The following is a 10,946-nucleotide window of genomic DNA, read 5'->3' as shown; positions in this document are numbered from 1 at the left end:
TCAGGCTAGATACATTTGGTTATTCAAACTTTGCAGTGGGAACGCTGGCTTTAAAAAATATCATATATAATTTTTTATTTTTAAATAAAACATAAAATTTGCGAATGGTGACGAATAAAAATTGACTTTGACTTTGACTTTGAAAAGGAACAGCTTCTTCCCAGCCACAGTGGTGCAGCGGTAGAGTTGCTGCCTTACAGCGCCCGAGACCAGGGTTCGACCCTGACCACCTGTACGGTGCTCTCTGTACGGAGTTTGTACGTTGTCCCCATGAACGCGTGGGTTTTCTCCGGGTGCTCCGGTTTCCTTCCACACTCCAAAGACGTGCGGGTTTGTAGGCTAATTGCCCCTCTGTAAATCACCCCTAATGTGGAAGGAGTGGATGAGAAAGTGGGACAACAAGATTCAAGAGAGTTTATTGTCATGTGTCCCTGTATAGGGCAATGACATTCTTGCTTTGCTTCAGCACAACAGAACATAGTTGGCATTGACTACAAAACAGATCAGTGTGTCCATATACCATTATATAAATATATACACACATGAATAAATAAACTGATAAAGTGCAAATAACAGATAATGGGCTATTAATGTTCAGAGTTTTGTCCGAGCCAAGTTAAATAGCCTGATGGCTGTGGGGAAGTAGCTATTCCTGAACCTGGTTGTTGCAGTCTTCAGGCTCCTGTACCTTCTACCTGAAGGTAGCAGGGAGATGAGTGTGTGGCCAGGTTGGTGTGGGTCTTTGATGATACTGCCAGCCTTTTTGAGGCAGCGACTGCGATAGATCCCCTCGATGGAAGGAAGGTCAGAGCCGATGATGGACTGGGCAGTGTTTACTACTTACTACATAGAACTAGTGTAAAGATAGACACAAAATGCTGGAGTAACTCGGCCAGACAGGCAGCATCTCTAGTGTGAATGGGTGGTTGATTGTTGGCAAGGACACGGTGGGCTGAAGGGCCTGTTTCCGTGTTGTATCGCTAAACCAAACTACACTCATACCTCTCTGCCATATCGTAGGCTGTGACCATGGGTTACCCAAATGTCAGAGCATTTGCAAATGGGACTACCTTAGCTGGGGATTGCAAGCTAGTCAGCATGGATGAGTTGGGCTGAAGGGCCTGTGTCTGTGACTCCAAGTCTATATGGTTTTCTCTTGCTGGAAGGCTTTGTCAATCTCTTGGGATCAGCACTTGAGTTTGGCCATCTATTGTAATGTAGGACATTTTTGTCAAGGAATTGTCACGGTTGAGGAGCTGATTGAAGTGTTTCTTCCAGCAGGAACTGGCCGTACAACAGTTAAAGTTAATGAGAGCCACTAATTGCGTGATTACATTATTTAATGACACAGATTCTTCACCAAACTCATCACAAGATAGGCTGGTAACAAAAACAAGGTTCATCGCAGTTTAGTTCAGTTTAGCTTAGAGACACAGAGATGCAGCACAGAAACAGGCCCTTCGGCCCTCTGGGTCCGTGCCGACCAGCGATCCCCGCACACTTACACTCCCCTACACACACGAGGGACAATTTACAAATTTACCAAGCCAATTAGCCTACAAACGTCTTTGGAGTGTGGGAGGAAACCGGAGATCCCGGAGACAACCCACGCAGGTCACGCAGGGGAGAAGGTACAAATTCCATAGAGACAGCACCCATTGTCGGGATCGAACCTGGGTCTCTGGCGCCGTAAGGCCGCAACTCCACCGCTGCACCACTGTGCCGCCATCTTCTATGAGGGGGGATCTTATAGAAACGTACAAAATTTTTAAGGGGTTGGACAGGCTAGATGCAGGAAGATTGTCCCCGATGTTGGGGAAGTCCAGAACTAGGGGTCACAGTTTAAGGATAAGGGGGAAATCTTTTAGGACCGAGATGAGAAAAACATTTTTCACACAGAGAGTGGAGAATCTGTGGAATTCTCAGCCACAGAAGGTAGTTGAGGCCAGTTCATTGGCTATATTTAAAAGGGAGTTAGATGTGGCCCTTGTGGCTAAAGGGATCAGGGGGTATGGAGAGAAGGCAGGTACAGGATACTGAGTTGGATGATCAGCCATGATCATAATTGAATGGCGGTGCAGGCTCGAAGGGACGAATGGCCTACTCCTGCACATATTTTCTATGTTTCTATGTGCTTCCAATGTTCCTGGTTGGATCTCAATGGGAGTTTAATAGCACATGTACACCTAGGAACAGTGAAATTCCTTGTTTTTTATACACAAGCCCTAAGATCTATATCTAACTCTCTCTTGAATACATCAGTAAACAATCTTACCTGAAGTACAATCACAAGAGTGTAGGAATAGTAGATTACATTGAGGAAGCACACAAGTCGCCAAGTTGCAGCACCATCTTGCATCCCTTAAATATACTTAAAAATGTAGTCTCAACATGGCTTTAAAGGACCGTTGTCTTGAATGTAGTAAACGGAAGATGTAGATGTTGAATGTAGTAAATTGAATGTTTGTAGCCTAAAAGAGTTTTCCACCCTGTAGTTGAGAATATAAAGAACTCATTCTGATTTCCACACACTGCATTTATTAACGGTGATACTGAATGCGTGCACATCCTCAGTTCTATTTATAACAAATCTTCCAAAATTGATCATTGGATCGTGGCGAATAGATGTGAAACTGGATGTAGTAAACAAAATTGAGATGGGGCTGAGACAATGTTTTAATATATATCTTGTAGCTTTTTTTTTTACAAAAAAAAGCAGATCAGAGCTGCAATATTCTTTGACTTAATATAAATTTCTGATCAAATGATCAAGAGTCAGGAACGTTTGATTGTACTGAAACAGAACAATTGAATTCTTAAAAGCAAAGAACTGCCAAAAATAGCAGAGTAAGATTCCCGTACACTAGCACTATCCTACAAGCACTGGGACAATTTACAATTTTTACCGAAGCCAATTAATCTACAAACCTGTATGTCTTTGGAGTGAGGGAGGAAACCGGAGCGCCCGGAGAAAACCCATGCGGTCACAGGGGGTAACGTGCAAACTCCACACAGACAGCACCAGTGGTCAGGATCGAACCCAGGTCGCTGTGGGCTGCAAGGCAGCAACTCTACGACTGAGCCACCATGCTACCATGGGACAATAACCTTGCTGCTAAAATGTGGAAGCAAGGAACTGCAGAAGCAGGTTTACAACAAAAAAAGAGACAACGTGCTGGAGTAACTCAGCGGGTCAGGCAGCATTTCTGGAGAAAAAAGGATGGGTGACATTTTGGTTTGGGATCCTTCTTCAAACTGGAAGGATTAAGTTCTTACTTGCGGTGGGAAAACAGGTCTGTAAACACAGTGCTCAAAAGATAACATCATAATAAAACAGACAAAAAAATGTTCAATAAACTATAAAAAGCAATATCGGTTCAAAACAAAAGCCCAACGTCCCTTCGAGCAACCAAGACAGCTTGTAGTTCAAAGATAGAAACAAAAAGCTGGAGTAACTCAGCAGGTTGGACAGAATCTCTGGAGAAAAGGAATAGGTGACATTTCGATCGAGACCCAGAAACGTCACCCATTCCTTTTTCTCCAGACATGCTGTCTGACCCACTGAGTTATTCCAACTTTTTGTGACTATCTTTTTGTGCCTATCTTCGGTTTAAACCAGCATCTGCAGTTCCTTCTTATTCAGCTTCTAGTTCATCATTTAGTTGGCATTTGTAGTTTTCAATAGCCTGATGATTGTTTAGCTTAGAAATACAGTATGGAGAAAAGCCCTTCGGCCCAACAAGTCCATGCCGACCAGCGATCACCCCGTACACTACCACTATCCTACACACTAGGGGCAATTTACAATTTACAGAAGCCAATAAACCCACAAACCTTTACGTCTTTGGCGTGTGGGAGGAAACCAGAGCACGCGGAGAAAACTCACATGGTCATGGGGAGAACGTGCAGACTCCATACCGACAGCACCCGTGGTCAGAATCGAACCCTGGTCTCTGGCGCTGAGAGGCAGCAACTCTACCGCTGTGCCACCGTGCCGCCCTTGTCCAATATTTGTATTCTCCCCAAAATATTTCAATCAATATAATAATAATAATAATAATAATAATAATAATAATAATGGTAATAAACTTTATTTCGGACTCAAGGTCCAGACAAGGGGCAACATTACATTAAAAATGCATTGCATATCAAATATCATAAATATATATAAAATCATGGTATATCACATAAAAACATCATAATTTATACTTTTTAAAAACCCACAATACTTAAGTTAAAAATCCAGATTAAAAGATGATCAATGTCCTACAACAAGACAACAATACCAGTGTCTCCACAACTGGGATTCGTAGCGTGTAGTGCTAACCCTTATGTTTGTCAAGGCCACAATAAGCACATTTTTAGAGTCATTTATCCTGCAAATGAATTTTTACATGTGGTGTCTTAGGATAGCTTCTAAAGTACTGTGACTCCTGCAGCCACAAACATATTACTGGCACTACACCATCTAGGTTGCCTTAGCAGTGTTCTCATGGCATTGTTATATGCCACCTTTAGTCTCTGCATACTTGTCTTTAAATAGTTCGACTTTTAAATAGTTCGACTCGTTAAAATATACTTTTAATGTTCACAAATTTCAGAAGCACGCACCAAGCCATGTACATCATATTTCATATAACCACTCTGCAAGACATGCACATTTTTGTCACCTTAAATTATCATTATGAATGCTAGTTTCACAAGTAATAGTCTTGAAGATTTGCTGTCAAACTCTTCAATCTCTATCAAATGCAAAACGAAATGTGAACTGATTGACTTCAGACTTCACATTTTAAAAAGGACATAACTTTGACATCTAACTTAATCAGTCGACACACAATCCGTTTCAGTGATACAGAGCATTAGCATCTTACGAAAGGGACACACTGCCATACTTTAGCAGAAAAAGGACACAAAGTGCTGGAGTAACTCAGCGGGCCAGGCAGCATCCCCGGAGAACATGGCTAGGTGATGTTTCAGGACATGACCCTTCTTCAGACTGAAGAAGGTCCAGACCAGAAACATCATTTGTCCATTGTTTAAGAAGGAACTGCAGATGCTGGAAAATCGAAGGTACACAAAAAATGCTGGAGAAACTCAGCGGGTGCAGCAGCATCTATGGAGCGAAGGAAATAGGCAACGTTTCGGGCCGAAACCCAAAGGGTTTCGACCCGAAACGTTACCTATTTCCTTTGGGTTTCGGCCCGAAACGTTGCCTATTTCCTTTGGGTTTCGGCCCGAAACGTTGCCTATTTCCTTCGCTCCATAGATGCTGCCGCACCTGCTGAGTTTCTCCAGCATATTTGTGTGCCTTCAATAAACATTGATAAATCGGTACCGAAATAATGATCTTCTTTATGGAAGCAAAGCTTGTAAAATGCAGGAGTAATTAAGAATGATTTTAAAAAATGCTTAACATTACTCTAATTATTTCCACTAGTGTTTGTTAAATTGTAACATAAACTCACATAATACAGTAAACTATAGTACAATATTTATTTGATACTAATTGATTATAGAAAATAGAAAATAGACAATAGACAATAGATACAGGAGAATAGATCTATGGAGCGAAGGAAATAGGCTACACAAAAATGCTGGAGAAACTCACTCCTTCGCTCCATAGATGCTGCTGCGCCCGCTGAGTTTCTCCAGCATTTTTGTGTAACATCATTTGTCCATGTTCTCCAGAGATGTTGCCTGATCGCACTGAGTTACTCCAGCACTCTGTGTCTTTTTTTTTTGTAAACCAGCATCTGCAGTTACTTGTTTCCACATTTTAGCAGCGAGGTTGAGTTTTAGTATTGTAACATGGCAGCATGGTGGCTCAGCGGTAGAGTTGCTGCCTTAAAGCCCACAGAGGCTTGGGTTCGATCCTTAATACGGGTGCGGTCTGTACGGAGTTTGTTCGTTCTCCCCGCGACCTGCGTGGGTTTGCTCCGAGATCCTTGGTTTCCTCCCACACTCCAAAGACGTACAGGTTTGTAGGTTAATTGGCTTTGTGTAAATGTAAAATTGTCCCCCGAGTGTGTAACATAGAAACATAGAAACATAGAAATTAGGTGCAGGAGTAGGCCATTCGGCCCTTCGAGCCTGCACCGCCATTCAATATGATCATGGCTGATCATCCAACTCAGTATCCCGTACCTGCCTTCTCTCCATACCCTCTGATCCCCTTAGCCACAAGGGCCACATCTAACTCCCTCTTAAATATAGCCAATGAACTGGCCTCGACTACCCTCTGTGGCAGGGAGTTCCAGAGTTCCAGTGTAGGAATGTTAATGTGCTGGGATTGCAGGTCGGTGCGGGCTGGTTGGGCTGAAGGGCCTATTTCCGCACTGTTTCCCTAATGTAAACTAAACTTGTAACGAGATACAATGATAGACTTTTGTTGGCATGCTATCCAATCCTATCAGAAGATACCAACACATGAATGCAATGAAACCAAACTTAAGTACAAAAGGTAGAACAAAGAGAAAGATAGCAAAGTACAGAATATAGTTCTCAGCATTATAGTGTGGCAGTTCCAGAGAAAAAGTACAATGTCTGCAATGAGTGACAAGCAGCGTCTCTGGAGAGAAGGAATGGGTGACATTTCTCCAGAGTTATTCCAGTTTTTTTGTGTGTCCATAGACAATAGACAATAGACAATAGGTGCACGAGTAGGGCATTCAATGTGATCATGGCTGATCATCCCCAATCAGTACCCCGTTCCTGCCTTCTCCCCATATCCCCTGACTCCGCTATTTTTAAGAGCCCTATCTAGCTCTCTCTTGAAAGCATCCAGCGAACCGGCCTCCACCGCCCTCTGAGGCAGAGAATTCCACAGACTCACCACTCTCTGTGAGAAAAAGTGTTTCCTCGTCTCCGTTCTAAATGGCTTACAACCTTATTCTTAAACTGTGTGGCCCCTGGTTCTGGACTCCCCCAACATCGGGAACATGTTTCCTGCCTCTAGCGTGTCCAAGCCCTTAACAAATTTCGGTTAAACCAACCAATCTTTGGTTTAAACCGGCGTCTGAGGTTCCTTCCTACACGTGTTAGCAATGAAGTCAGCTTCATGTTGAATAAACCACAAGGTTGTGAAGCCGGGAGTCAAACCTATCAGCAATGGTCACCTCCCTCATCCTTCATGCTGTTGCCTAGCTGCATGCATTATTAAGGGTATTTTTTGAATGGGGTTTTTTGTTTTTTTTTGCTTGCATTTCAAATTACTGGGTAGGTATAAAAACATAAAATGTTGTTTGAAAGATAGTCTATTTGCCTCTCCCCGTCCACCACATTTGCCCCCCCCCCCCCCCCCCCACACATTCTTAGTCACGTGTGTGACCAAAAACATATGGAAAATTGTGGAATACATCCCATCTCATTCCGCAAGCGTTTACTGGTATATTTTTGTTTTCTACTGTGTACGTGATTCACATTTTTTTTTTTTAAACCGAAATTTATCGAGTGAAATGTTTATGCCACGCTGACAATGTTTGTTTCGGGGGTCAGAGGCCCGGCACGGCCTCTGGTCACGTGTGTGACCGCACCCGCGGTTCAGCTTTTTTTTTTCTTTCCCCATCTTACAGCCTCTGTGAATTTTTTAAAAAGGCTAGAATGTCCGTATCTTTAGCAGGCGTGCATTACAGTCCCGCCGGTAGGAAAACGGCCACGAGGAAGACTGAAGTCTTGCAAGGATTTTTTTTCATGGATCACTGTAGGTGATGCCCTCTGGTCACGTGTGTGACGCGCCGGTTCACTTCCCAAAGAATGGCCCGTGGCAGCTGTTCCACCCCCCCCCTTCCCTGGCAATGGGTCTCTATTGCAAGGTTAGAGTTAGGTATTAAATATGTTCAAGAAGGAACTGCAGATGCTGGAAGATCGAAGGTAGACAAAAGTGCTGGAGAAACTCAGCGGGTGCAGCAGCATCTGTGGAGCGAAGGAAATAGGCAACGTTTCGGGCCGAAACCCAAGGGTTTCGACCCGAAACGTTACCTATTTCCTTTGGGTTTCGGCCCGAAACGTTGCCTATTTCCTTCGCTCCATAGATGCTGCTGCACCCGCTGAGTTTCTCCAGCATTTTTGTGTACCTTAGGTATTAAATAGTTTCGATTAGTATTGCCGCGTGTACCGAGGTACAGGGAAAAGCGTTTGTGTTGTCTGCTATCCAGTCAAGAACAGACTATACAAGATTACAATCAAGCCTTCCACAGTGTACAGATAGAGTATAAAGGGTACAATATTTGGTGCAAGCTAAAGTCCGGTCAAAGATAGTTCAAAGGTCTCCAATGAGGTAGATGGGAGGTCAGGACCACTCTCTAGTTGGTGATAGGATGATTCAGTTGCCCGATAACAGCCAGGAAGAAACTGTCCCTGAATCTGGAGGTGTGCGTTTTCACACTTCTGCACCTCTTGCCCGATGAGAGAGGGGAGAAGAGGGAATGACTAGAGGGGGGTGAGACTGGTCTTTGATTATGCTGGTGGCCTTGCCGAGGCAGTGCGACAATATGCTCTCATAAGCAACATGTTCAACACATTGGCTTTTGTCTATCACTTCCCCTCACCGGCATCCACCTATCACTTGTCTAGCTTTATCCTGCTCCCCCCAACTCTCTTCCAGCATTCTCCCCTCTACTACAATCAGTCTGAAGAAAGGTCCCGCCCCGAAACATCATCTATCCACGTTCTCCAGTGATGCTACCTGATCCTCTGAGTTCCTCCAGCACTTTGTGCCTAATGCTCAATTCATGGCTGAATATTTTACTCAACCAAGTTGAAATATTATATTAGTGTCAGCATGGTTGAGAAAGAACTGCAGGTGCTGGAAACATCAAAGGTGGACAAAAATGGTGGAGAATTGGTGATATGTTCCCAATGTTGGTTGGGGGAGTCCAGAACCAGGGGCCACAGTTTAAGAATAAGGAGTAAGCCATTTAGAACGGAGACGAGGAAACACTTTTTCTCACAGAGAGTGGTGAGTCTGTGGAATTCTCTGCCTCAGAGGGCGGTGGAGGCAAGTTCTCTGGATGCTTTCAAGAGAGAGCTAGATAGGGCTCTAATAAATAGCGGAGTCGGGGGATATGGGGAGAAGGCAGGAACGGGGTACTGATTGGGGATGATCAGCCATGATCACATTGAATGGCGGTGCTGGCTCGAAGGGCCGAATGGCCTACTCCTGCACCTGTTGTCTATTGTCTAAACTCAGCGGGTGAGGCAGCATCTATGGAGCGAAGGAATAGGTGATGTTTCGGGTCGAGACCCTTCTTCAGATGTGGGGGTGGAGGGAGGGGGGGGGGGGGAAGGTGAAAGGAAGAAGTGGAGACAAAGATCAAAGGGAATATGGTCCATGGTTCCTACAAGAGTGAAGATAGACACAAAAAGCTGGAGTAACTCAGCGGGACAGGCAGCATCTATGGAGCGAAGGAATAGGTGACGTTTCGGGTCGAGACCCTTCTTCGCTCCATAGATGCTGCCTCACCCGCTGAGTTTCTCCAGCATTTTTGTCCACCCTCAATTTTAATGTCAACATACCTCTAATAATCTCTTAACCATTGCACAAAAAAATCTGAATTATTATCTGCCTAATCTACACTATTCACTAAATCCAATTACCTAGGTTAGGTGTAAGATTATTATTGTCACAGGTGCAGAGGTACAGTGAAAAGCATGCTTTCCCAACAGACCAGATATTACTGCACAGTATACAACTACATTCAAGTCAGACTCAAGTGCAATAGGTAGCGCAAAGGGGAAGATAATCATGTGTTCACGCAATCGTGTATTTGTCTTTCCGCTGACTGGTTAGCACGCAACCCTGTACCTCAGTACACGTGACTATAAACTATACAGAGTGCAGAATATAGTTCTCGGCATTATAACTTAACAACCCACTTTTTGTACCTTACAACCCAAAATGCTAAATGCATTTCGTTGTCTCTGTACTGTACACTGACAATGACAATTAAAATTGAATCTGAATCTGAATCTGAAAACAGAGATTAACTATTGAACTCAAAATTCGAAGCAGTGCCCATATGAGTTTGATCGGATTAAATACAATCCATGTATAATTCAATAGTAATATTTTGATATCTTGGATATCCATAAAGGGCCAGGACAAGACGCTATTATTCTTTTTTATTTTAGATTAGATTAGATTAGATTCGTTCATTGTCATTTGAACGAAATTTTGAAGATAGCATTTTGTTTTTGCACAAAAACCTTCAGAACAAAATGTATTCCATGATATAACAAATGTATGCTTTGGGTTGTGAATTATTTTAAGAGCACATGGTAGATTTCCAGTTCTGATTCTGCAGTAAATTTTAAGCTTAGGACAGCAACCTTTACCACAAGTATTTAAGAATGAAATCTCTTGCATTTATTTCTTGCCTCCATGAATGCTAATGCTAATTCACACGTTCCAAATCAATTTTATCGCCGTCCTTAATGAAATAGAAATTCTGCTGAATATGACGGTGTCATGAGAAGGCATTCACAAACTTCACTGTCATTTTCTATGTATAATAGTTGTATCTGCCGAGTCGGCACTTCCATACACTCGCTCGCTCTCTCTCTCTCTCTCTCTCGCTTCTGTCCTCTCTCCTCTCTCTCCCCTATCTCTCCTCTTTCTCCTCTCTCTGCTCTCCCCTTTCCTATCTTCACTCTCCCCTTCTCTCTCTCATCTCTCTCATCACTCTCTTTGCTCTCTTTCTCTCTCCTCTCTCTCTCTCTCTCCTCTTTCTCCTCTCTCCCTCCTCTTTCTCCTCTCTTTCCTCTCCCCCCTTCTCTCACTTCGCTCTCCTCTCTTCTCCCCTCTCTCTCCTTTCTCTCTCTCCTCTCTCTCTCTCTCTCCTCTCCCCCTTCTCTCACTTCGCTCTCCTCTCTCTCTCCCCTCTCTCTCCTTTCTCTCTCCTCTCTCTCTCCCCCTCTCCTCTCCCCCTTCTCTCACTTCGCTCTCC

This window comes from Amblyraja radiata, chromosome 23, assembly GCF_010909765.2.
Source record: "Amblyraja radiata isolate CabotCenter1 chromosome 23, sAmbRad1.1.pri, whole genome shotgun sequence".
In the NCBI taxonomy this organism is placed as follows: Eukaryota; Metazoa; Chordata; class Chondrichthyes; order Rajiformes; family Rajidae; genus Amblyraja; species Amblyraja radiata.
The sequence above is the reverse complement of the archived record's forward strand: the minus strand, read 5'-3'. Positions refer to the sequence as shown.